The 25,714-nt window shown below is 43.4% G+C and overlaps 1 long non-coding RNA gene across 1 annotated transcript in view; it reads left to right on the forward strand.

Moving 5' to 3' along the window:
- LOC140726132 (uncharacterized) overlaps positions 1 to 25,714 on the forward strand; it is a 66,936-nt gene extending 41,222 nt beyond the window's left edge. The window contains exon 3 of the long non-coding RNA XR_012098582.1: positions 25,593 to 25,714. This is a non-coding gene — a long non-coding RNA (uncharacterized lncRNA). The remainder of the gene's footprint in view (positions 1 to 25,592) is intronic.

A 25,714-nucleotide genomic window follows, 5' to 3' on the forward strand; every position in this document is an offset into this window, starting at 1 on the left:
TCCTTGGGTGCTCCGGTTTCCTCCCACAGTTCGAAGATGTACCAGAGAGGTTCATTGGTCATTGTAAGCTGTCCCGTGATTAGGTTAGGGCTAATCAGTTTTCTCGGGGGTTGCTGGCTCAAAGGAATGGAATGGCCTCCTCTGCAGCACTAAAATAAAAATAAGTGATAGTGCAAAATGAGAGCAAAAATAATGAGGTAGTGTACATGGAATCATTATCCATTCAGAAATCTGATGGCAGTATTTATATATTTTGAGATACATCTTGGTAACAGGCCATTCCAGCCCAACGAGCCCATGCCACTCAGTTACACCCATGTGGCCAATTAACCTACTGACCCATACATCTTTGAGATGTATGAGGAAACTGGAGCACCCAGAGGAAACCCACCCATGCTGTCAATGGGAGAACGTAAAAACTCCTTACAGACAGCAGTGTTATGTTATGGTGATGCTATGTGTGTATATATATCTATATATATATATATCTACACGTACGTGTGTGTTTGTGTGTGTGTGTACTGTTTATATATATATATATAAATTAATTACTCATTAAAGAAGAAATACTTTGTCCAGCTTTAACCATCACACCAAGCAGGGTATGACCAACTGAGTGGTCGATGTGATGGGGTTAAAGTTTGTGCAGTGATATTAGACTTGTGAAACACTATTTAACTTTATCACCTAACTTATTTTAATTGAGAAGTATACATTTGTGTGTTTTTCATCCTTATGTCTCTGATTAGTTATAGAGGTTAATTCAGATTCTGATTTATTTATCGCGTGTACATCGAAACATGTAGTGAAATGTGTTGTCCGTGTCAACAACCAACGTTCCCGTGGATGTGCTGGGAGCAGCCCACAAGTGCTGCCACAGTTTCTGGCGCCAGCACAGCATGGCCACAATTTCAGCAGAACAACAGCAACAAGTAACAATAAAACAAATGAAATTAAGACAAAATCAGCGAAACAGGTCCCTTTTCCACACTCCTACCCCTTCACACACACAAACAAGACTCCAACTCAGAGAAGACCACTTTCAGGCCTCCAGTCTTTGGCTTCAGACACTCAGCCATCAGGCTTACAACTTTGGACTTTCCTCAGGACTCTCCAATCACGGGTTTGACCTTCAGGACTAGACCCCAGGACTCTCCAATCACGGGTTTGACCTTCAGGACTAGACTCCAGGACTCTCCAATCACGGGTTTGACCTTCAGGACTAGACCCCAGGAATCTCCAATCGCGGGTTTGACCTTCGGGACTAGACACCAGGAGTCTCCAATCGCGGGTTTGACCTTCAGGACTAGACTCCAGGAATCTCCAATCGCGGGTTTGACCTTCAGGACTAGACTCCAGGAATCTCCAATCGCGGGTTTGACCTTCAGGACTAGACTCCAGGAGTCTCCAATCGCGGGTTTGACCTTCGGGACTAGACTCCAGGAGTCTCCAATCGCGGGTTTGACCTTCAGGACTAGACTCCAGGACTCTCCAATCACGGGTTTGACCTTCAGGACTAGACTCCAGGAGTCTCCAATCACGGGTTTGACCTTCAGGACTAGACTCCAGGAATCTCCAATCGCGGGTTTGACCTTCACGACTAGACTCCAGGAGTTTCCAATCACGGGTTTGACCTTCAGGACTAGACTCCAGGAATATCCAATCGCGGGTTTGACCTTCGGGACTAGACTCCAGGAGTCTCCAATCGCGGGTTTGACCTTTGGGACTAGACTCCAGGAGTCTCCAATCGCGGGTTTGACCTTCGGGACTAGACTCCAGGAATCTCCAATCGCGGGTTTGACCTTCAGGACTAGAATCCAGGAATCTCCAATCGCAGGTTTGACCTTCAGGACTAGACTCCAGGAGTCTCCAATCGCGGGTTTGACCTTCAGGACTAGACTCCAGGAATCTCCAATCGTGGGTTTGACCTTCAGGACTAGACTCCAGGAGTCTCCAATCGCGGGTTTGACCTTCAGGACTAGACTCCAGGAGTCTCCAATCGCGGGTTTGACCTTCGGGACTAGACTCCAGGAGTCTCCAATCGCGGGTTTTACCTTCAGGACTAGACTCCAGGAATATCCAATTGCGGGTTTGACCTTCACGACTAGACTCCAGGAATCTCCAATCGCGGGTTTTACCTTCAGGACTAGACTCCAGGAATATCCAATCGCGGGTTTGACCTTCACGACTAGACTCCAGGAATCTCCAATCATGGGTTTGATTTTCAGGCCTAGACCCCAAAGCTTTCCAATTTTTGAGTCATAAGGTCATAGAAAAGTACAGCACAGAAACAGGCTCTTTGGCCCATCTAATCTGTGCCAAAACATTTAAACTGCCCACTCCCACCAGGACCATAACCCTTTATAACCCTCACATCCATGTACCTATCCAAACTTTTCTTAAACATTGAAATCAAACTCACATGCACCCTTTCACTGGCAGCTCATTCCACACTCTCACAACCTTCTGAGCGAAGAAGTTTCCCTTCATGTTCCCCTTAAACTCTTCTCCTTTCACCATTAACCCATGACCTCTAGTTGTAGTCCCACCCAACCTCAGTGGAAAAGCCTGCTTGTATTTACCCTTTCTATACCCCTCATAATTTTGCATACTTCTGTCAGATCACCCTCAATCTTCTATATTCCAAGGAACAGTCCTAACCTATTCAATCTTTCCTTATAACTCAGTTTCTCCAGTTCTGGCACCATCCTTGTAAATTTTCTCTGTACTCTTTCAAACTTATTTGCATCTTTTCTGTAGGTGTGACCAAAACTGCACACAATATTCCAAATTAGGCCTCACCAATGTCTCATACAACTTGAATACAACATCCCATCTTCTGTACTCAATACGTTGAATTATGAAGGCCAATATGTCAGAAGTATTTTTATGACCCAATCTCCCTGTGATGCCACTTTCAATAAATTATGGAACTGTATTCTCAGATCTCTTTTGATTTATCGCACTCCTCAGTGCCCTACCGTTCACCATGGAAGATCTACACTAGTTGGACCAACTGAAGAGCAGCACCTCAAGCTTGTCTGCATTAAATTCCATCTGCCATTTTCAGCCCATTTTTCCAGCTGGTCCAGATACTGCTACAAGCTCTGATAGTCTTCTTTGCTGCCCACTACACTCCCAGTGTTGGTGCCATCCATAAATTTGCTGATCCAGTTAGCCACATTATCATCTAGATCACTGATACAGATGACAAACAGCAATGGACCCAACACCGATCCTTGTGGCACTCCACTTGTCACAGGCCTTCAATTAGAGAGGCAACCACTCTCTGGCTTCTCCCACAAAGCCAATGCCTAATCCAATTTGCTACTTCATCGTGAGTACCGAGCAGCTGAGCCTTCCGGACTAACCTCCCATGTGGGTCCTTGTCAAGTGCCTTCTAGATAATATCTACTTTTGAAGATCTGACACTTAGAAAGTACATCTTTGCCAGAAAACAGCCCGTCCCAATCCACACTTGCCAGATCCTTTCTGATACCATCAAAATTGGCCTTTCTCCAATTTAGAATCTCAATCCACAGACCAGACTTAACTTTTTCCATATTTACTTTGAAACCAATGGCATTCTTATCACTAGATGCAAAGTGCTCCCCAACACAAACTTCTGTCACCCTCCCTGTCTCATTCCCTAATAGCAGATTAAGTATTGCATGCTCTTTTGTTGGGACTTCTACGTACTCATTAAGGAAACTTTCTGAACACATTTGACAATATCTATCCCATCTAGACCTTTTACTGTATGGGAGTCTCAGTCAATAGAGAGGGTCAGCAATTTCAAGTTCCTGGGTGTCAAGATCTTTGAGGATCAAACCTGGTTCCAACATATTGATGCAGCTACAAAGAAGGCAAGACAGCGACTATATTTCATTAGAAGCTTGAGGAGATTTGGTTTGTCACCTAAGACACTTGAAAAATGCCTACAGATGTACCGTAAAGAGCATTCTGACAAGCTGTATCACTGTCTGGTGGGGTGGAGGGGGGCCTACTGCACTGGAAGCTACCAAAAGTTGTAAAATTAGTCAACTCCACCATGCGTACTAGCCTCTATAGTATACAAGACATCTTCAAGGACCAGTGTCTCAGAAAAGTGGTGTCCATCATTCAGGACCCCCATTATTCAGGACATGCCCTCTTCTTCTTATTACCATCAGGAGGGAGGTATAGGAGCCTGAAGGCACACACTCAGTGATTCAGGAACAACCTCTTCCCCTCTGCCTTCTGATTCCTAAATGGACATTGAACCCATGAACACTACCTCACTTTTATTATTTCTGTTTTTGCACTTTCTGAATTTAACTATTGAAAATGTAATACAGCATATGTAATACAATGTAAATACAGTAATATCTAATTACTGTAATTGATTTACTTATTTTTTATGTTTTTCCTATATTATTATGTATTGCATTGTACTGCTGCCACTAAGTTAACAAATTTCTCAGCATATGCCGGTGATATTAAACCTGATTCTGATATGTGGAAAGTTAAAATCATCTACTATGACAACTTCATGTTTCTTGCAGCAGTCACCGAACTCTCTGCAGATTTGTTCCTCTAAATCCTGTGACAAGGGGGTGGTCTATAAAATAGCCCCATTAACATGGTCATTCCTTTCTTATTCCTCAGTTCTACCTATAAAACCTCACTAGGTGAGTTCTCCAGTCTGTCCTGACTGAGCACTGCTGTGACATTTACCCTAACTAGTAATGCCACCTCCCCCCTTTAATCTCTCCCGCTCTGTCATGTCTATTACAATGGAATCCCAGAATATTGAGTAGCCAGTCCTACCCCTCCTGCAACCAAGTCTCACAAATGGCTACAATATCATAATTCCAGGTGTTGATCCTTGTCCTGAGCTCACCTGCCTTCCTACAATACGTTTTGCATTGAAATATACACAGCTCAGGACATCAGTCGTACCTTGCTCAGAATTTTGATTCCTGACTTTGTCTGAGGACTTAACAACATTTGCCTTCACAATCTTTCACTATATGTTCTGGCACTCTGGTTCCCATGCCCCTGCACCTCTAATTTAAATGCCACTGTGAAGCACCAGCAAATCTTCCCGCTAGGATATTAGTCCCCCTCCAGTTCAGTAGCAGACCATTTCTTCTGTACAAGTCCCACCTTCCCTGGAAGAGCGCTCAATGATCCAAAAATCTTATGCCCTCCCTCCTACACCAACTCCTTAGCCATTTGTAACAGTGTATAATCTTCCTAGTTCTGGCCTCACTAGCACATGGCACGGGTAACAATCCTAAGATCACAAACCTGGAGGTTCCTGCCCTTTAACTTAGCACCTAACGCCCTGAACATACTTGGCAGAATCTCATCACTCTTCCTCCCGACGTCGTTGGTACCTATATGGACCACGACCTGTGGCTACTCACCCTGCCACAATGCTGAGGACTCGATCCAAGATGTCCTGGACCCTGGCACTGGGAGGCAACATGCCATCCAGGATTCTCGCTTTCATCTGTACAGTTTCCTTTGATGAATCCCCTATCATCACGGCTCACTTCTTCTCCCCCCTTTCCTTCTGAGTCAGTGTCAGAGACCTGGCCGCTGTGACTTTCCTCTGTTAGGTCAACCCCCCCACCCCTCACAGCAACCAAAATAGTATACCTGTTGTCGAGGGGGATGTCCATAGGGGTACTCTGCACTGGCTCCTTAACCCCTTCCCCTTCCTGACTGTCCTCCAGTCTCCTGTGACCTGCACCTTGAGTGTAACTATTAGCAAGTTGTTAGAAGCTGCAGCTGTTTAATGAAAACAAGTTATTTTTTCTTTGTGTAGGCAGTGCTTTAGCAAGCTCTCACACAGGATGATGGCATCACACTGCACATTGGCTGCAAAGCACTTTGATGTCAACTTCTCTTGGCGTGACTGGTATGGTTCTTAGAGTAACTGTCTCTGTGCTATTGTGGCCCAGAGCCTAGAGTGGCTGAAATCCTGCAGATAAATATGACTGAAGGTTATTGCTACAGTGTTGGCAGGGGTGCAAGGTGCCCCGTTGGATCTGTGATGTTGTAATTACCTCTAGGACCCACAGTGATATGTGTGGTATGATAACAAAGATGGCTGAGATAATCTCTGAGCTGGTTACTTCAAAGGTTTCTGCATTCTCTGATCGCCTACTGCTCCATCAACTTCATTCAAGATGAATCTCCTGCACATTGGCTGTTTGTCACTCTTTGCTAATGTATAGTTCCTCTTAAATTCTATTGTATTTCTTTATTTTTCTGTCAATAGCTGCAACAAAATGTATCTCAGTGTAGCACAGTATATGGCAGCACTCAGATATGCTCTGGACCTAAATTGCTTGCTTGATAGGTGTGCAATGCATGCCCCTCTTGTTGAACATTGTTGAACTATCCTGGTGACATAGGGAGTAAATATACTGCTTACTGCTCGTGACACCATGACATTTCTGTCAGGACTTCCCTACCCCAGAGAAAAGACCATGGCTATTAACATTATCAATGCCCCTCATAATTTTATCATCCACTTTAGGATCATCTCTCAGCCCCTACACTTCTGGGAGAAAAACATCCCGGCCTATCCAGGCTTCGCATGTATCCATATACAACTCTGAAATTTGTTTTCTCCAGATAGCCACGACACAGAGAAGGAGCATGAAAGTCATTCAGAGAGAAACATCAAACCCACTTCCCCATGGCATCCCAACCATCAACCCCCTAAAACTTCCAGCTGCCTGCACGTAACAGAACAGGAACATCGGCCCCCAAAAAACAAACCCTCCCCCACACAAAAAAGCTGGCAGAACACAACTGAACATCAAACATCACTCTCCCCTTATACAACAAAACGGAAAAGGAATGGGTGATAAAAACACACACAGTATGTAAACACCATAAACCTGAAAACATCCACAGGTCATAAATGCAGAACCACAATGTCATCCCTTGATATCACTGACATTCATCAAAAGAGAGGGACACCACACGAGGCAGGGAGACCTACCCGCCTGCCACAGTGAGCCATCAAACAAATTCTACCAAAGCCTCATATTCACAAGAGATTCTACAGTTGCTGGAAATCTTGAAGAACACACACACACACACATACTCTCTCTCTCTCTCTCTCTCTCTCTCTCTCTCTCTCTCTCTCTCTCTCTGTGTCACTCACTCACACGCACACAAAAACACCCCCACACCCGGAGATTCTCTGCAGAACTCAGCAAGTTGTACAATGTCAGTGGAGAACAATAAACAGTCGTAGGTTCGAGGGGGGGATGAAGTAAGTATCTGTGGGGTGATAGGTGGAAGGTATGAAGGGCTGAAGGAGAAGGATTTTGCTGCCAAGATGAAGCCACACTCACGCTGGAGGAGGAGCACCTCATATTCCATCTTGGTAGCCTCCAACCTGACAGCATAAATATTGATTTCTCCAGCTTCCAATAATTTCTCCCCCTCCCCCTTCTTTCTTATCCCATTCCTCATTCTGGTTCCCCTCTCACCTCCTTCCCTTCTCCTCACCTACCTATCACCTAGCCTTGGTGCCCCTTCTCCTTCCCTTTCTCCCTCGGTCCTCTCTTCCCTCCTATCTGTTTTCTTCTTCATCAGTCCTTCATTTCTACCTATCACATCCCAGCTTCTTGCTTCACCGCCTCCCCCCACCCACTCTCCTGGTTTCACCAATCACCTGCCAGCTTGTACTCCTTCCTTAACCCCCACCTCGTTCTGGGTTCTGCTCTCTTCCTCTCCAATCCTAGTGAAGGGCCTTGACCCAAAAGGTTGACTGTTTATTCCCCTCCATAGACGTTGCTTGACCTGCTGAGTTTGGCATGCTGTGTTTTAACCTCATATTTTCACACACTGTTCTCCACCTCCTAATTTTTGCCGGCTTCCTAAGACTCACTATGCCTTTTCACAGACTCCTTGTGACCTCCTCACGTTGCTTTCCTATAGAGTCAGAGAGTCATAGAGAAGTACAACATAGAAACAGGCCCTTTGGCCCATCTAGTTCATGCTGAACCATTTAAACAGCCTACTCCCACCCATCTGCACTGGGACCTTAGCCCTCCATACCCCTACCATCCGTGTACCTATCCAAACTTCTCTTAAACATTTAAATTGAGTTTGCATGCACCACTTGTGCTGGTAGCCTGCTTCACATTCTCACGACCCTCTGAGGGAAGACCCTCATGTTCCCCTTAAACTTTTCATCTTTCACCCTTAACCTATGACCTCCAGTTGTAGTCCCACACAACCTCAGTGGAAAAAGCCTGCTTGCATTTACCCTATCTATACCCCTCATAATTTTGTTTAAAATCTCCTCTCAATCTTCTACATTCCAAGGAATAAAGTCCTAATATATTCAATCTTGTCATATAACTCAGGTCTTCCAAACCCAACAATATCATTATAAATTTTCCCTGTACTCTTTCAACCTCATAAGACCATAAGGGTTAGAAGAATTAGGCCATTTGGCCCCTGTCTCCTACCATCTCCCAGTATCCCCTCATGCCCTGACCAATCAAGAATATATCAACCTCTGCCTTAAATATACATAAAGACTTTGCAAAGAATTCCACAGATTCCCTATTCTCTGGCTAAAGAAATTCCACCACATCTCTGTTCTAAAAGGACACCACTCTATTCTGAGGCTGTGTCCTCTGATCTTAGACTGTCTCATTATAGGTAACATCCTCTCCACATCCATTCTATTAAGGCCTTTCACCATTCGATAGATTTTAATGAGGTCATTCCTCTTTCTCCTGAATTCTAGTGAATACAGGCCCAGAGCCATTAAGCACTCTTCACATGACAAGCCATTCAATCCTGGATTAATTTGTGTGAACTTCCTTTGAACCCTTTCCAGTTTCAGCACATCCTTTCTAAGATATGGGGCACAAATCTGCTCACAATATTCCAAGTGAGGTCTCACCAGTGCTTTATAAATTCTCAACATTACATCCTTGCTTTTATAGCGGGGTAAAGTTAAGATAGCGCCAAACAGTGTTTCCATTGCTTGTATTTTCGGAAACAGCTTTATTTCTTTCTTTGATTTCTCTTTTTTCCCTTTTGGAGACCCTGACCTGGAGTTACACTCTTACTTCAGTTCTTTGTGGGAATGGGACCTGCTCTTGGGGCCTCATGACTGGCCGCTTTTTGATATCCCAAGGATGAGGCCTGGAAGACAAGCGCGCCATCAGGTTTCTGGGATTTTATGGATAGGGAGATGTGCTGATTCTAGGCTGAAGTGACGTGGGAGAACGTGGAACATCGGGATCAGTAGGTTAGCAGGTGCCTGGAGAGCTGCACCTTTTTGGTGCCGACTCTCTGGGTGCAGAGCTCGGAAAAAACAACACAACAGACTTCTAACTTCGTAAATCAGCGAGTTGTTTGCTATGACTCCCCTCTCGCTGTGAAATGGAGACACCTCTTTTTCCCCTGTTAGGGAGAGAGCTTGTGGTATGTCGAATTAGCAGATGAGCAAGTAGTTTTTGGGATACTGCATGTCTGTGCCTTTATTGATGCTTTGCTGCACACCTGAGTGCTCGATAGAGTTCTTTTGCTGGTGCGGGTGGGTGAGGGGGTGGGGGTCGTTGCCTTACTGCTGCTTGTGCGTGGGAGGGGGTGGCGAGGGGTCTTTGGTGTTCTAATGTTTTAACTGTCATCATTATTTGGGGCATTCCTTTGTTTTTGAAGATGTCTGTGAAGAAAAAAAATTCTGGATGTATATTGTATACATTTCTCTGACATTAAATGCACCTATTGAAACCTATTAAAATATTCTAGTCCTCTTGAAATGAATGCTAAAATTACATTTGCCCTCACCACTGACTCACCTGCAAATTAACAATTAGGGAATCCTGCACAAGGACTGCCAAGTCCCTTTGCACCTCAGATTTGAGTATTTTCTGTCAATTTAGAAAATAGTCAACCCCTTCATTTCTTCTACCAAAGTGCATGACTATATATTTTCCAACACTGTTCCATCTGCCATTTGTTTGCCCATTCTTCTAATGTCTAAGTCCTCCTGTAGCCTCTCTACTTCCTCAAAGCTACCTGCCTCTCCATCTATCTCCATATCATCTGAAAACTTGCCGACAAAGCCATCAATTCCATTACCCAAATCATTGACATATAACGTAAAAGGAGTTTATCCCAACACAGACCCCTGTGGAACATCTGCTCCACCATTTCATCATGGCTGATCCAATTTTTCTCTCAGCCCCAATCTCCTGCTTTCTCCCAGTACCCCTTCATGCCCTGACCAATCAAGAATCTATCAAGCTCTGCCCTAAATGTACATAAAGACTTGTCCTCCACAGTTACCTGCAGCCAGTCAGAAAGGTTTCCCTTTATTCCCAGTCTTTGCCTCCTGCCAATCAGCCACTGCTTTATCCATGCTAGAATGTTTCCTGTAATACCATGGGCTTGCAGCTTGTTAAGCAGCCTCATGTGTGGCACCTTGTCAAAGGCCTTCTGAAAATCCAAGTACACAACATCAACAAATTCTCCTTTGTCTATCCTGCTGGTTATTTTTTCAAAGAATTCCAACAGATTTGTCAGGCAAGATTTTCCCTTGAGGAAACCTTGCTGAATACGGCCTATTTTATCATGTGTCTCCAAGTATCATGAGACCTCATCCTTAATAATCAATTCCAACATCTTCCCAACCACTGAGGTCAGACTAACTGGTCTATAGCTTTCTTTCTTCAGCCTCTTTCCCTTCTTGAAAAGTGGAATGACATCGACAATTTTCCAGTCCTCTAGAACCATTGCAGAACCTAGTGACACTTGAAAGATCATTACTAAGGCTTTCACAATCTCTTCAGCCATCTCTTTTTGTGCTCTGGGGTGTACACTGTCTGGGTCAGGTGACTTATTTACCTTCAGAACTTTCAGTTTCCCAAGAACCTTCTCTCTGGTTATGGTAACTTCACACACTTCATGCCCCCGACACCTGGAATTTCCAGCATACTGCTGGTGTCTTCCACAGTGAAGACTGATGCAAAATGTTTGTTTAGTTCATCCACTATTTCATTGTCCTCCATTACTACCTCTCCAGCATTGTTTCCCAGCAGTCCAAAATCTACTGTCGCCTGTCTTTTACACTTTATGTATCTGAAGAAAATTTTGGTATCCTCTTTAATATTTTTGGCTGGCTTTCTTTTGTATTCCATCTTTACCTTCTTAATGACTTTTTAGTTGTCTTCTGTTGGCTTCTAAAAACTTCCCAATTCTCTAATTTCCCACTAATTTTTGGTCTATTATATGCCCTCTCTTTGGTTTTTGTGTTGGCTTTGACTTCTCTTGTTGGCCATGGTTGTTATATCTTTCCTTTAGAATACTTCTTCCTCTTTGTGGGATAAGACCATAAGATATAGCAGCAGAATTAGGCCATTCAGTCCATCGAGTCTTCTCTGCCAGTCTATCATGGCTGATCTTGGATCCCACTCAACCGCATGCACCTGCCTTCATGCCATATTTTGATGCCCTGACCGAACAGGAAACGATCAACTTCTGGCTTAAATATAATCACGGACTTGGCCTCCAACACAGTCAGTGACAGAGCATTCCACAGATTCACTACTCTCTGGCTAAACAATTTCCTCCTTACCTCGGTTTTAAAAGGGCATCCCTCAATTTTGAGGCTGTGCCCTCTAGTTCTGGATACCCCTATGACAGGAAACATCCTCTCCACATTCACCCTATCTAGTCCCTTCAACATTTGGCAGGTTTTAATGAGATCCCCCCCCCCCCCCCCCATGAGAAGGCAGGAAGACCGAGCGGTGTCCATGACAACTACAACTGTGAGAAGTGCACACAGCTGCAACTTCTAACAAATTGTGTTAAGGAGTTGGAGCTGGAGCTGGATGAACTCTGGATCATTTGTGAGGCTGAAGGGGTAATAGATAAGACAGGTAGAGAGGTAGTTAGAACTAAGGTGCAGGACACAGGAAACTGGGTGACAGTCAGGTAGGGAAAAGGGGTTAAGGAGCCATGGCAGAGTATTTCTGTGGCCATCCCCCTCAACAACAGGCATATCACTTTGTAAACTGTTAGGGGAAGGGGGCTGACCTGTCAGAGGAAAGCCACAGTGGTTGGGTCTCTGACGTGAGTCTGCCTCTGTGACTCAGAAGGGAAGGGGGGAAGAAGAGACACTCTGGTGATAGGGCATTCATTAGTTAGGAGAATGGACAGGAAGTTCTGTTGTTGAGAACGAGATTCCCAGATGGTATGTTGCCTCCTGGGATATCTCAGATTGAGTCCTCAGCATTCTTAAGCGGGTAGGTGAACAGCCAGAAGTCGTGGTTCATGTAGGTATCAATGACATGAGTAGGATGAGGGATGATGTTCTGAATAGGGAGTTCAGGGAGTTAGGTGCTAAGTTAAAGGGCAGGATCCCAGGATTGCTACCTATACTTGATGCTTGGGACGCTAGAACTATGAAGATTATATAGTTTAATACATAGCTAAGGAGTTGTTGTAGGAGGGAGGATATAAAATTTTTGGATCATTGGGCTCTCTTTTGGTGAATGTGGACCTGTACAGAAGGGATGGTTTGCACCTGAACTGGAGGGGGTCTAATATCCTAGTGGAAATGTTTGTTAATGCTAAGTAGAGAGGTAAAGGAATGGTAGATGGAATACAGTGTTGGAAAGTGTATGGTCATGCACTTTGGTAGAAGAAGTGAAAGGGTTGACTATTTTCTAAATGGAGAGAAAATACAAAAAACTGAGGTGCAAAGAGTTTAGGGAGTCATTGTGCAGGATTCCCTAAAGGTTAATTTGCAGGTTGGGTCTGTGGTGAGGAAGGCAAATGTGATGTTAGCACTCATTTCAAGAGGATGAGGATATAAAAGCACGGATGTACTGTTGAGACTTTATAATGCACTAGTGAGGCCTCATTTGGAGTATTGTGAGCATGTTTGGGCGCCTTATCTTAGAAAGGATATGCTGAAACTGGGGAGAGTTCAAAGAAGGTTTATGAAAATGATTCCAGGATTGAATGGCTTGTCATATGAAGAGCATAGAACCATAGACCCATAGAACACTACAGCACAGTACAGGCCCTTCAGCCCTCCATGTTGTGCCGACCCATGTAATCCTTAAAAAAAAGTTCTAAACCCACACTATCCCATAACCCTCCATTTTCCTTTCATCCATGTGCCTGTCCAAGAGGCTCTTAAATACCCCTAATGTTTTAGCCTCCACCACCATCCCTGGCAAGTCATTCCAGGCACTCACAACCCTCTGTGTAAAAAACTTACCCCTGATGTCTCCCCTAAACTTCCCTCCCTTAATTTTGTACATATGCCCTCTGGTGTTTGCTATTGGTGCCCTGGGAAACAGGTACTGACTATCCACCCTGTCTATGCCTCTCATAATCTTGTAGACTTCAGTCAAGTCCCCTCTCATTTTTCTATGCTCCAAAGAGAAAAGTCCCAGCTCTGCTAACCTTGCTTCATATGACTTGTTCTCCAAACTGGACAACATCCTAGTAAATCTCCTCTGCACCCTCTCCATAGCTTCCACATCCTTCCTATAATGAGGTGACCAGAATTGAACAGAATGCTCTAAGTGCGGTCTCACCAGAGATTTTGTAGAGTTGCAGCTCCATCCACAGCTCCTCCAATCTTCGTGTCATCCGCAAACTTACTCACCCATCCTTCTGCCTCTACATCCAGGTCACTGATAAAAATCACAAATAGCAGGGGTCCCAGGACAGATCCCTGCAGCACTCCACTAGTCACCAACCTCCAGGCAGAATACTTTCCTTCCACAACTACCCTCTGCTTTCTTCCTTTAAGCCAATTTTTAATCCAAACAGCCAAGGTTTCACTGGTCCCATGCCTCATGACTTTCCGGATGAGTCTTTTGTTACCTCTTCAAAAAACTCAATCAGGCTCGTGAGGCACGATCTTCCCTTCACAAAGCCATGTTGACTATCCATGAGTAGACTGTACTTCTCCAAGTGCTCATAGATTCTATTCTTAAGGATCCCTTCCAGTAGTTTGCAGACCACCGACGTAAGACTCACTGGTCTATAGTTCCCAGGTTTCTCCCTATTACCTTTTTTAAACAAAGGAACTATATTTGCCATTCTCCAGTCCTCTGGCACTTCCTCTGTAGCCAAAGAGGATTCAAAGATCATAGCTAATGCTCCAGCGATCTCTTCTTTCAATTCCCACAACAACCTAGGGTGTATCATATCTGGCCTTGGGGATTTATCAATCTTGATGTTTTTAAGAAGATCCAGCACTTCTTCCTTAATCTCCACACTGTCCAGCACATAGGCCTGCTCTATTTTGATCTCACCCTGATCAAGATCCTTTTCACTTGTGAATACTGAAGCAAAGTATTCATTTAGGACCTCCCCAACCTCCTCCACTCCAGGCACATGTTGCCCTCTTTATCCTTTAACAGTCCCACCTTCATTCACGTCATCCTCCTGTTCTTCACATACGCATAGAACTCCTTGGGGTTCTCCTTAATCCTACATGCCAAGGCCTTCTCATGCCCCCTTCGAATTCTCCTAAGTCCTTTCTTTAGCTCCTTCCTGGCTACCCTATATTTCTCATGAGCCCCTCCTACTTCCTGCTTCTTATATCTGACATATGTTTCCTTTTCCCTCTTGATGAGTTGCCTCACGTGTTTCATCAGCCATGGTTCCCTTTTCCTACTATTTTTTCCTTGCCTCAGTGGGACAAACCTATCCTGAACCCAGCTCAAGTGCTCCCTAAACTTCTCCCACATTACTTCTGTGCTTTTCCCTTTGAACATCTGTTTCTAATTTACTCTCACTTGTTCCTGCCTCATCCCTTCAAAGTTAGCCCTTCCATTAAGCGTTTTGCCATTTTGTCTGATTTTATCCCTTTCCATAGCTATGCTGAAGCTAAGGGAGTTGTGGTCACTCTCACCAAAATGCTCCCCCACTAACAGGTCTGTCACCTGACCAGGTTCATTACCCAGAACTAGATCCAGTATAGCCTCTCCTCTCGTCGGCCAGTCTACATTATTGTGTTAGGAATCCTTCTTGAAGACACCTGACAAATTCAGCCCCATCTATCCCCCTTGCACTCAGGAGGTGCCAGTCAATATGAGGGAAGTTGAAATCACCCTTAACTACTACCCTGTATTTTGTGCACCATTCTAAAATCTGCCTACTTATCTGCTCCTCGGTGTCCCGAGGGCTATTTGGGGGCCTATAGACTACTCCCAGCACAGTGATTGATCCCTTCCTATTTCTGACTTCCACCCAGACCGACTCCGTGGACACTCCCTCTGGAGAGTTCTCCCTTTCTATAGCCGTGATACCATCCCTGACCAGTAATGCCACTCGCCCCCACCCCCCTTTTCTACCTCCCACCCTATTCCTTTTAAAACACCTGAACCCCGGGACCTGCATCGTCCAATCCTGCCCTTCCTCCAACCAAGTTTCAGTAATGGCCACAACATCATAGTTCCATGTACTAATCCATGCTCTAAGTTCATCCTCTTTGTTCCTAATACTCCTAGCATTGAAATAGATACATTTCAACCCCTTTAACTGGCTACAATTATGTTTCGTGCCCTGCCTGTCCTTCCTCATCAACTCAGAACTCTTAGCATCATGCCCTTGTCCTTCTACCTTAATCCCTGCACTCACATTCTGATTCCCACCCCCCTGCCAAACTAGTTTAAACCCTCCCCAACAGCTCTATCAAATCTGCCTGCCAGGATATTGGTCCCCCTGGGATTCAAGTTCAATCCGTCCTTTTTGTACAGGTCACAACCACCCCAAAAGAGGTCCCAATGATCCAGAAATTTGAATCCCTGCCCCCTGCTCCATTCCCTCACCCATGCATTTATCCTCCACCTCATTCTATTCCTATTCTCACTGTTGCGTGGCACAGGCAGTAATCCCAAGATTACTACCTTTGAGGTCCTGCTTTTCAACTTCCTTCCTAACTCCCTGTAGTCTTCTTTCAGGACCTCTTCCACTTTTCTTACCTATGTCATTGGTACCAATATGTACCACGACCTCTGGCTGTTCTCCCTCCCACCGCAGGATCTCTTGGACACGATCAGAAACATCCCAGACCCCGGCAGTTGGGAGGCAAACTACCATCTGACTTTCTTTCCTGCGTCTACAGAATCGCCTGTCTGACCCCCTGACTATAGAATCCCCTATCACTACTGCATTCCTCTCCCTTTCCCTACCCTTATGAGCCACAGGGCCAGACTCTGTGCCAGAGGCACGGCCACTGTTGCTTCCCCCAGGTAGGTTGTTCCCCCCCCCAACAGTACTCAAACAGGAGTACTTATTGTCAAACAGACAGACAGACATACCTTATTGATCCTGAGGGAAATTGGGTTTCGTTACAGCCGCACCAACCAAGAATAGTGTAGAAATATAGCAATATAAAACCATAAATAATTAAATAATAATAAGTAAATTATGCCAAGTGGAAATTAGTCCAGGACCAGCCTATTGGCTCAGGGTGTCTGACACTCCAAGGGAGGAGTTGTAAAGTTTGATGGCCACAGGCAGGAATGACTTCCTATGACGCTCAGTGTTGCATCTCGGTGGAATGAGTCTCTGGCTGAATGTACTCCTGTGCCTAACCAGTACATTATGGAGTGGATGGGAGACATTGTCCAAGATGGCATGCAACTTGGACAGCATCCTCTTTTCAGACACCACCATCGGAAAGTCCAGTTCCACCCCCACAACATCACCGGCCTTATGAATGAGTTTGTTGCCACAGCCACAGGGGTACTCTCTAGTACCTGACTCTTCCCCTTTCCCTCTCCTGACTGTGACCCACTTCTCTGTCCCCTGTGGCCCCAGAGTGACCACCTGCCTGTAACTCCTCTCTATCACCTCCTCACTCTCCCTGACCAGACGAAGGTCATCGAGCTGCAGCTCCAGTTCCCTAACACGGTCCCTTAGGAGTTGCATCTCGATGCACTGGGTGCAGTTGTGGCAGTCTGGGACGCCGGGAGACTCCAGGACCTCCCACATCTGACACCGACTGTAGAAAACCGGCCTCACACACATACTACTTCCTTTTGCAATCAACAACTGCCTCGCCTCGTTCTGTTACCGCCAAAGCTCATTGAGCCAAAGCCCTTTTACCCTGATGCCTCTCACTCCGCTGCCTGCTGGATATGGCTGCCTTCTTTTCAAACTGTTCACGCTCAACCGACTGACGTCACGTGCCTGCGCAGTCTGGCCTCTCTCTTCCCCCGAGAACTCAAAATGTCTTCCTGCTGAAAATCCTTAGGTGCTCTCCCGCTGCCTTCTTGTTCGAATCTGATGGCTCTGGGCCTGTACTGACTAGAATTCAGAAGAATGCCGAATGACCTCATTGAAACCTACTGAATAGTGAAAGGCCTTGATAGAGTGAATATGGAGAAGATGTTCCCTGTGGTGGGAGAGTCTAAGGCCAGAGGACACAGCCTCAGAATGGAGGGGTGTCATAGAAACATAGAAAACCTACAGCACAATACAGGCCCTTCGGCCCGCAAAGTTGCGCCAAACATGTCCCTACCTTAGAAATTACTAGGCTTACCTATAGCCCTCTATTTTACTAAGCTCCAGGTACCTATCTAAAAGCCTCTTAAAAGACCCTATCGTATCCGCCTCCACCACTATTGCCGGCAGCCCATTCCACGCACTCACCACTGTCCGTGTGAAAATCTTACCCCTGACATCTCCTCTGTACCTGTTACCCAGCACCTTAAACCTGTGTCCTCTTGTGGCAACCATTTCAGCCCTGGGAAAAAGCCTCTGACTATCCACACAATCAATGCCTCTCATCATCTTATACACCTCCAACAGGTCACCTCTCATCCTCCATCGCTCCAGGGAGAAAAGGCTGAGTTCACTTAACCTATTTTCATAAGGTATGCTCATCAATACAGGCAACATCCTTGTAAATCTCCTCTGCACCCTTTCTATGGCTTCCACATCCTTTCTATAGTGAGGTGACCAGAACTGAGCACAGTATTCCAAGTGGGGTCTGTCCAGGGTCCTCTATAGCTGCAACATTACCTCTTGGCTGCTAAATTCAATTCCACGATTGATGAAGGCCAATACACCATGCACCTTCTTAACCACAGAGTCGATCTGTGCAGCTGCTTTGAGCGTCCTATGGACTCGGACCCCAAGATCCCTCTGATCCTCCACACTGCCATGAGTTTTACTATTAATACTATATTCTGCCATTTGACCTCACACTTGTCTGCATTAAATTCCATCTGCCATCTGTCCTTTTAGAACGGAGATGAAGAGGAATTCCTTTAGTCAGGTGTGGAGGCCAAATCTTTATTTAGACTTAAGGCAGAGGTTGATAGATTCATTGGTCAAGGGATGAGGGATATGGGGAGAAGGCATGAGACGGGCTGAGAGAAATGGGCCAAATGGCCTAAATCTGTTCCTATATCTTATAGTCTAAGAGGAGCATCATACTAGCCCACCTGACATCTCTATTGTCCTAGCTGAGCAGATATAAAGGAGAAAAGGATCTTTCCTGTAGGTAGGTGACCAAAACTGCACACAATACTCCAAATCAGGTGTCAACAATGTCTTATACAACTTCAACATAACATTCCACCTCCTGTACTCAATAATTTAATTTACGAAGGCCAATGTGCCAAAAGCTTTCTTTACGACCTGATCTAGCTGTGATGCCACTTTCAATGAATTATGGACCTGCATTGCTACCACATTACTCAGTGCCCTACCATTCATTGTGTAACGCCTACCCTGACTGGTTCTATCAAAGTGCAAAAGCTCACACTTGTCTGCATTAAATTCCATCTGCCATCTGTTTTTCTAGCTATGGTAGCCTTCCTCACTGTCCTCTACATCCCCAATCTTGGTGTCATCTGCAAATTTGGAGATCCTCTTAACCACTTTATCATCCAGAACGTTGATACAGATGACAAACAACAATGGACCCAACACTGATCCCTGTAGCACACCTCTAGTCACAGGCTTCCAGTCAGAGAGGCAACCATCTACTACCACTCTCTGGCTTCTCCCACTGAACCAATGTCTAATCTAATTTACTACCTAACCTTGAATGCTGAGTGACTGATCCTTCTACACCAACCTCCCATGCAGGACTTTGTCAAATCTATTCATATTAATAGATACACTATAAATATCTATAAGATAAATCATATCTATATATGTATCCTTGCTTCATCGGCAAATTTGGTACACAGTACATTTGGTCTCTTAAGGTAAATCATGGCCATAAATCATAAATATTTGAGCAGTGAACACTAATCCCTCTGGAACACTCCTAATTACAGCTTGCAAACTATTTATCTCTGCTTTCTGCCTTCTGTTAATTAGCCAAACATCTCTTTGTACTACTATATCACTCAAATACTAAAATCTCCTCTCTTTAATCTGGCACCTTACCAAAAACCTCTTTGAAGTCCAGTCACAACTTTTACTGGTTCTCCATGATTGATCCTGCTCATGACACTTTCAAAGAACTCTAATAAATTTATCAAGCTCAATTTACTGGTTAGTAGGTTAATTGGTCATTGTAAACTGACATTAGGCTGGGTTAAGTCGGGGGACTGCTGGGTGGTGTGGCTCGAAGGGGCCGGAATGACTTACTCTGAGCTGTATCTCAATAAATAAGTAAATAATAAATAAATTAGTGTCTTATAAAATCATGCTGATTCTGGTTATTTGTAATATAATTTACCGAGGGCCTGCTACAATTAGTTGATGGATTTCAGGGAGCGCCAAGGTAGTTTGGCGGTTATCGTGATGCTGTTACAGCTCAGGCCATTGGAGTTTGGCGTTCATTTCTGTCGCCATCTGAAGGGAGTTTGTAGATTCTCCCTGAGACCTCGTGTTTTTGCCGGGTGCTCCCACTGCCCAAAGACATATCAGTTAGTAGGTTACTTGGTCATTGTAAATTGCTAAAGGTTAGATAAGTGGGTTGCTAGGCAATGAAGCACAGTGGGTCAGAAGGGCTTGTTCCATGTGGCAACTTTAAATAAATAACCAAACAAACAAATAAATAAATACAAATTCCCTGTGGCAAGGTTAAGCTAACAGGCATCATGAGTCTGAATGGCAAGTTCTATTCCTCTATATTGGAATTAGTTTATGATGTGCTCATCAACTAGGCGGAGTGTGCACTGATATCTTCAACCTCTTCCGTAGTTTGAAGCACTCACCTGCTTCAAGCTGGCTACAATTATATTGGTGCCTAAGATATTGGTAACCTGCTTCAGTGTTTATCATCCAGTAGTGCTTACGTCCACAGTGATGAAGTGCTTTGAGAGGTTGGTGATGAAACATATCAACTCACGTGTGAGTAGCAACTTGGATCCGCTCCAGTTTGCTCACCACAGGTCCACCGCAGTCAGTTTGGATTGGGAACAACATCTCTCCACAGTCTCCATTGGCTCAGGCGCACCACAAGGCTGTGTGCTTAGCCCCCTGTTTCACTCGCTTTACACTTATGACTGTGTGGCTAAACACAGCTCCAATGTCATCTTTAAGTTTGCTGACAACACCACTGTCATTGGCTGAGTCAAAGGTGGTGACGAATCAGCGTATTGGAGAGAGATTGAAAATCGGGCTGTGTGTTTCCACAACAACAACCTCTCACTCAATGCCAGCAAGACCAAGGAGTGGATTATTAACTTCAGGAGGAGGAAACTAAAGGTCCATGAGCCAGTCATCATTGAGGATCATAGGTGGATGAAGGTTAGTCACAGGGCTAGGCTCATTACTCAACACCAGATCCAGTACGGCCCCTCCTCATAGTGATTCAAGAAACTTCCCTGGACCCACTTAAAAAATTATGCCCCATCTAAATTCCTTGCACTAAGATGGTCCCAGCTGAATTGAATTGACGTTATTACTTACATCCTTCATATACATGAGGAGTAAAAATCTTTGTTAAGTCTCCATTCAAATATGCAATGTGCAATTATAGTAATTTATAGTAAATATTATTTACTCTCAAAATCTCAAAAAGGATAAAGACCCTACTGATTGTGTCTCATACAGACCTATTTCATTATTGAATGTTGATGCTAATATTCTCTCAAAGATAATGGCTAATCGGTTGGAGAGTATTTTGGTTAAATCATTTTAAAGATCAAACAGGCTTTATAAAGGGTTGTTATTCTTTTTCAAATGTTCAGAGACTATTTAACATTATATTTTTGCCCTCTTCTAAAACTCCACAATGCATTGTATTTTTGGATGCTGAAAAGGCATTTCCTCGAGTCGAATAGAAATATTTATTCAATGTTTTAGTAAAATTTGGTTTGGTATTAATTTCAATAATTGGATTAATTGGATATTGCTACTTTTGTCACTAAAAACTGTAGGTCTCCTTTTTTCAGCTATCACAGGGGACAAGATTGTCCATTAAGTCCTTTGTTATTTAATTTAATATTAGAACCCCTTGCTATTGCTGTTCATGAAGCCAAAAATATTCATGAGATTTTTGTGAATGAGACCATGCACAAGATCTCTCTTTACACTAATGATTTATTGGTATATATATCTAAGCCTGAAGAATCCATTTCTGCTTTGATAAAATTATTTGACAAATTTGGAGATTTTTCAGGATATAAAATAAATCTTAGTAAAAGTGAATTACTTCCTTTAAATGAATCTGTTTCTATATATGATAATATTCCTTTTTAAAGTTACGGATTCTTTTAAATATTTAGGTGTCATAATTACTAAAAAAAAAAGATCTTTATAGAGCCAATTTTCCTCCTTTGGTGGACTCTATGAAGTACTCATTTAGTAGATGGAGCCCACTCACATTTTCACTTGTTGGTCATATTCATGTAGTTAAAATGATGGTTTTACCAAAATTATTATATTTATTTCAGAATATTCCTGTTTTTTTGACTAAGGAGTTTTTTGATCAGATTAATCCTATTATTCTATCTTTTTATTTGGGATAATAAAAGACCAATAATTAGTAAATGTCATTTACAAAAGTTGAAAAAGGATGGAAGTCTCACTTTACCTAATCTAAGAATGTATTATTGGGCTGTTAATTTGCGATATATGTCCTTTTGGTTATATTGGGGTGATATGAATGATCGGCCAGTTTGGGTAGACCTGGAACTGAGAGCTGTGAAACAGTTTTATTTAACTTCATTTAAATAATTTTCCTTACATATTGGAGGCTGACTTGTTAGATACTATTATGAATATGAACCTTTCAATGAAAGGTTCTACTGGAAGAATTTATAATTCATTATTACAATGGGATAAGTGTCCTTTACTTAAGATTAAACAGGATTGGGAGAAGGAACTCAATTTGACTTTTATATGGGAGGATTGAATGCGGATTCTGAAGCTCGTTAACTCTTCTTCGATCTGTGCTAATCATTCACTGATTCAATTTAAAATTGTACATCATTACCATTTGACGAAGGAGAGACTTTCTAAAATATTTCCCAATGTTGATAAGTATTGTGATAGATGTAAAACTGAGATAGCTACACTGACACATATGTTCTGGTCATGTTCTATATTAAAACAGTTTTGGAAGTCAGTCTTTTCGACAATTTTTAAAGCACTCAGAATCAACTTACAACCTAATAAATTGACTGTGCTTTTTGGAATAATTTCTCAAAATGTCCATGGTATTTCTGTGTCTGACCAACATGTTATTGCGTTTGTTACATTGATAGCTAGGAAGGCCATTTTGTTGAAATGGAAGGATACATCAGCTCCTACTTTGTCACAATGGTTCTCTCAAGTGATGCTGTGTCTTAGCTTGGAGAAAATTAGAAGCCTTTATTTGATTTTGAGAAGAGATGGGGCTCATTTGCTCGTTACTATCATTTCAGTTAACTGATAGGTTTCCTCCACAATCTAAGTGTAATTTTTTTTTATATATCTTTCTTTCTTGTTGGCAGTTTGATGTTTATTTTTAGAAGCTTTTTGTATGATGCACGGCTCCGGGGTTGTACCCTCAATGGGTTCTTTTTTTCTCTCACTTTCTTGCTTAGTAGGGTTTTTTTTATTCACAAAAATGTTCAATCTTTAAGATAATTTCTTCTTTTTTGAGGCATTGTAAGTGTTGTTACTTCGATGTACCTGTGTTATTTTTGAATAATAATGATAAAAAGATTTGAAAAAAAAATTATGTACACGGGATAGTCAATATAACATAGAAATACAGTTGCATCAGCATGAATTAAGCAGTCTGATGGCCCGATGGAAGAGCTGCCCTGGAGCCTGTTGTTCCTGGCTTTTATGTTGTGGTACCGTTTCCAGGATGGTAGCAGCTGGAACAGTTTGTGGTTGGGGAGACTTGGATCTCCAATGATCCTTTGGGCCCCTTTTATACACCTGTCTTTGTAAGTGTTCTGAATAGTGGGAAGTCCACATCTACGGATTCGCTGAGCATCTGTATTATATTATGGAAATTGAAATTGCCCATGACAACAGATCTCATTTCCTTAATCTGGTTTTATATCTGTTTTTCAATGTCCTGGTGACTGTTAGGGGGTCAGTAGTACAATTCCATCTTTGTGATTACACCCTTCCTATTCCTGAGTTCAACATAAATGAACTCAGTGTCTGACACTTCCATTACGTCTCCCCTGAGTACAGCTGTGATTTTGTCCCTGATTAGTAGTACAAATCCCACTCCCCGCACCTTTTACCTCCTCCTCTATCTTGTCTAACACTTGAAAAACCTGCCCCTCTCTCAACCAAGATTCAGCAATGGCTACAACATCATGGTTCCATGTACTGATCCATGCTCTAAGTTCATCACACTTACTCATAATAGTCCTAGGCATTTGATAGGGTGCCACATGTAAGGCTGCTTAACAAGATAAAATCCTATGGCATTATAGGAAAGATACTGGCATGGATAGAGGAATGGCTGACAGGCAGGAGGCAGCGAGTGGGAATAAAAGGGACCTGGTTGCCTGCCAGTGACTAGTGGCGTTCCTTGGGGGTCAGTATTGGGACTGCTACGTTTTACAGTTTGTCAATAATTTGGATAATGGAATTGATGGGTTTGTGGCAAAGTTTGCGGATGATATGAAGATAGGTGGAAGGGTAGGCAGTGCTGAGGAAGCAATGCGATTGCAGCAGGACTTAGACAAGTTGGAAGAATGGACAAAAAAGTGACAGATGGAATACAGTGTTGGGAAATGGATGATAATGCACTTTAGTAAAAGGGACAACAGTGCAGACTGTTATCTAAATGGGGAGAAGGTTCAAACATCAGAGGTGCAGAGGGACTTAGGAGTCCTCGTGGATGACTCCCAGAAGGTTAATTTATAGGTTGAGTCTTTGGTAAAGAAGGCAAATGCAATGTAGGCATTTATTTTAAGCAGAATAGAATATAAAAGCAAGGAGATAATGCTGAGCCTTTATAAAGCACTAGTCAGACTGCACTTGGAGTATTGTCAACAGTTTTCGGCCCCATATCTCAGAAAGGATGTGTTGTCATTGGAGAGAGTCCAGAGGAGGTTCATGAGGATGATTCCGGGAATGAAGGAGTTAACATATGAGGAGGGTTTGGCAGCTTTGGGCCTGTATTCACTGGAACTTAGAAGAATGCGGGGGGATCTCATTGAAACCTACTGAACATTGAAAGGACGAGATAGCGTGGATGTGGAGAGGATGTTTCCGAGGCGGAGGTATCATGAACTAGAGGGCACAGCCTCAGAATTGAAAGGTGACCTTTTAGAACAGAAGTAAGAAGGATTTTTTTTTTAGCCAAAGAGTGGTGAATCTGTGGAATTCTCTCCCACAGACTGTGATGGAAGCCAAGTGTGTGGGTATATTTAAAGCGGAAGTTAATACTTTCCTGATTGGTTGGATGGCCTAATTCTGCTCCTGTGTTTTATGGTCTTATTGGTCTTATCCATTGCTCTACCTTCATCAATTTGTTTTGCCACTTACTCAAAGAACTTAATCAAGCTTCTGCAGCGCGACCAGCTGACAATAAACTAATCTAAATCTAAATCTTACCACTATCATAAAGATTGTTGAACAAGAAAGACAATGATTTAAATGAAAGAAAATTCACAAACCATTTTTAACCACCATGCAGCAGATATATTTGCAGTGTTGCATACTTGTGCTGGCTGTTAGGTAGATCTCTGAAGTTATTCCACAGTCCAGTTCCATAGCCTGGTAAAATCGTTACCTTTAATTATTTATCTGGTCCCGCCTTTGATCAGATTTACAAGGAGCACTGCCACCAGAAAGCAGCATCCATCATCAAGGATCCCCACCATCCGGGCCAAGCTATTTTTTCCTTGCTGCCATTGGGAAGGAGGTACAGGAGCCTTAGGTCCCACACCACTAGGCTCAGGAACTGGTGTTTCCCTTCAACCATCAGGCTCAGAAACAGAATCAGTTTAATATCATCAGCATATTGGCGTGGGATGGCGAGTCTGTCTGGACCCTGGGGACTTGTGGAAACTGTGTGGTGACTTCTTTTGAACTTATAGTCCTTTAACATCTTTGGACTAGTTTTACTGTGCCCATGGTCTGTTTTTTTTTTAAATCAATTATGCTACTGTTTGCACTGTTGTAACAATATGTTGTAACTATGTGGTTTTGTGCAGGTCTTGTAGCTTCAGTTTTTGGTCGTGTTTTGTCTGGTGGATTTGGAGCTCCTTTCCGGGAATGCGCTAAGATGGTAGCGCAATATTAATATGCAGCAGCCTCTCCGGTCCCTGGATTTGGG

Source organism: Hemitrygon akajei, chromosome 4, assembly GCF_048418815.1.
Source record: "Hemitrygon akajei chromosome 4, sHemAka1.3, whole genome shotgun sequence".
Lineage (NCBI taxonomy): Eukaryota > Metazoa > Chordata > Chondrichthyes > Myliobatiformes > Dasyatidae > Hemitrygon > Hemitrygon akajei.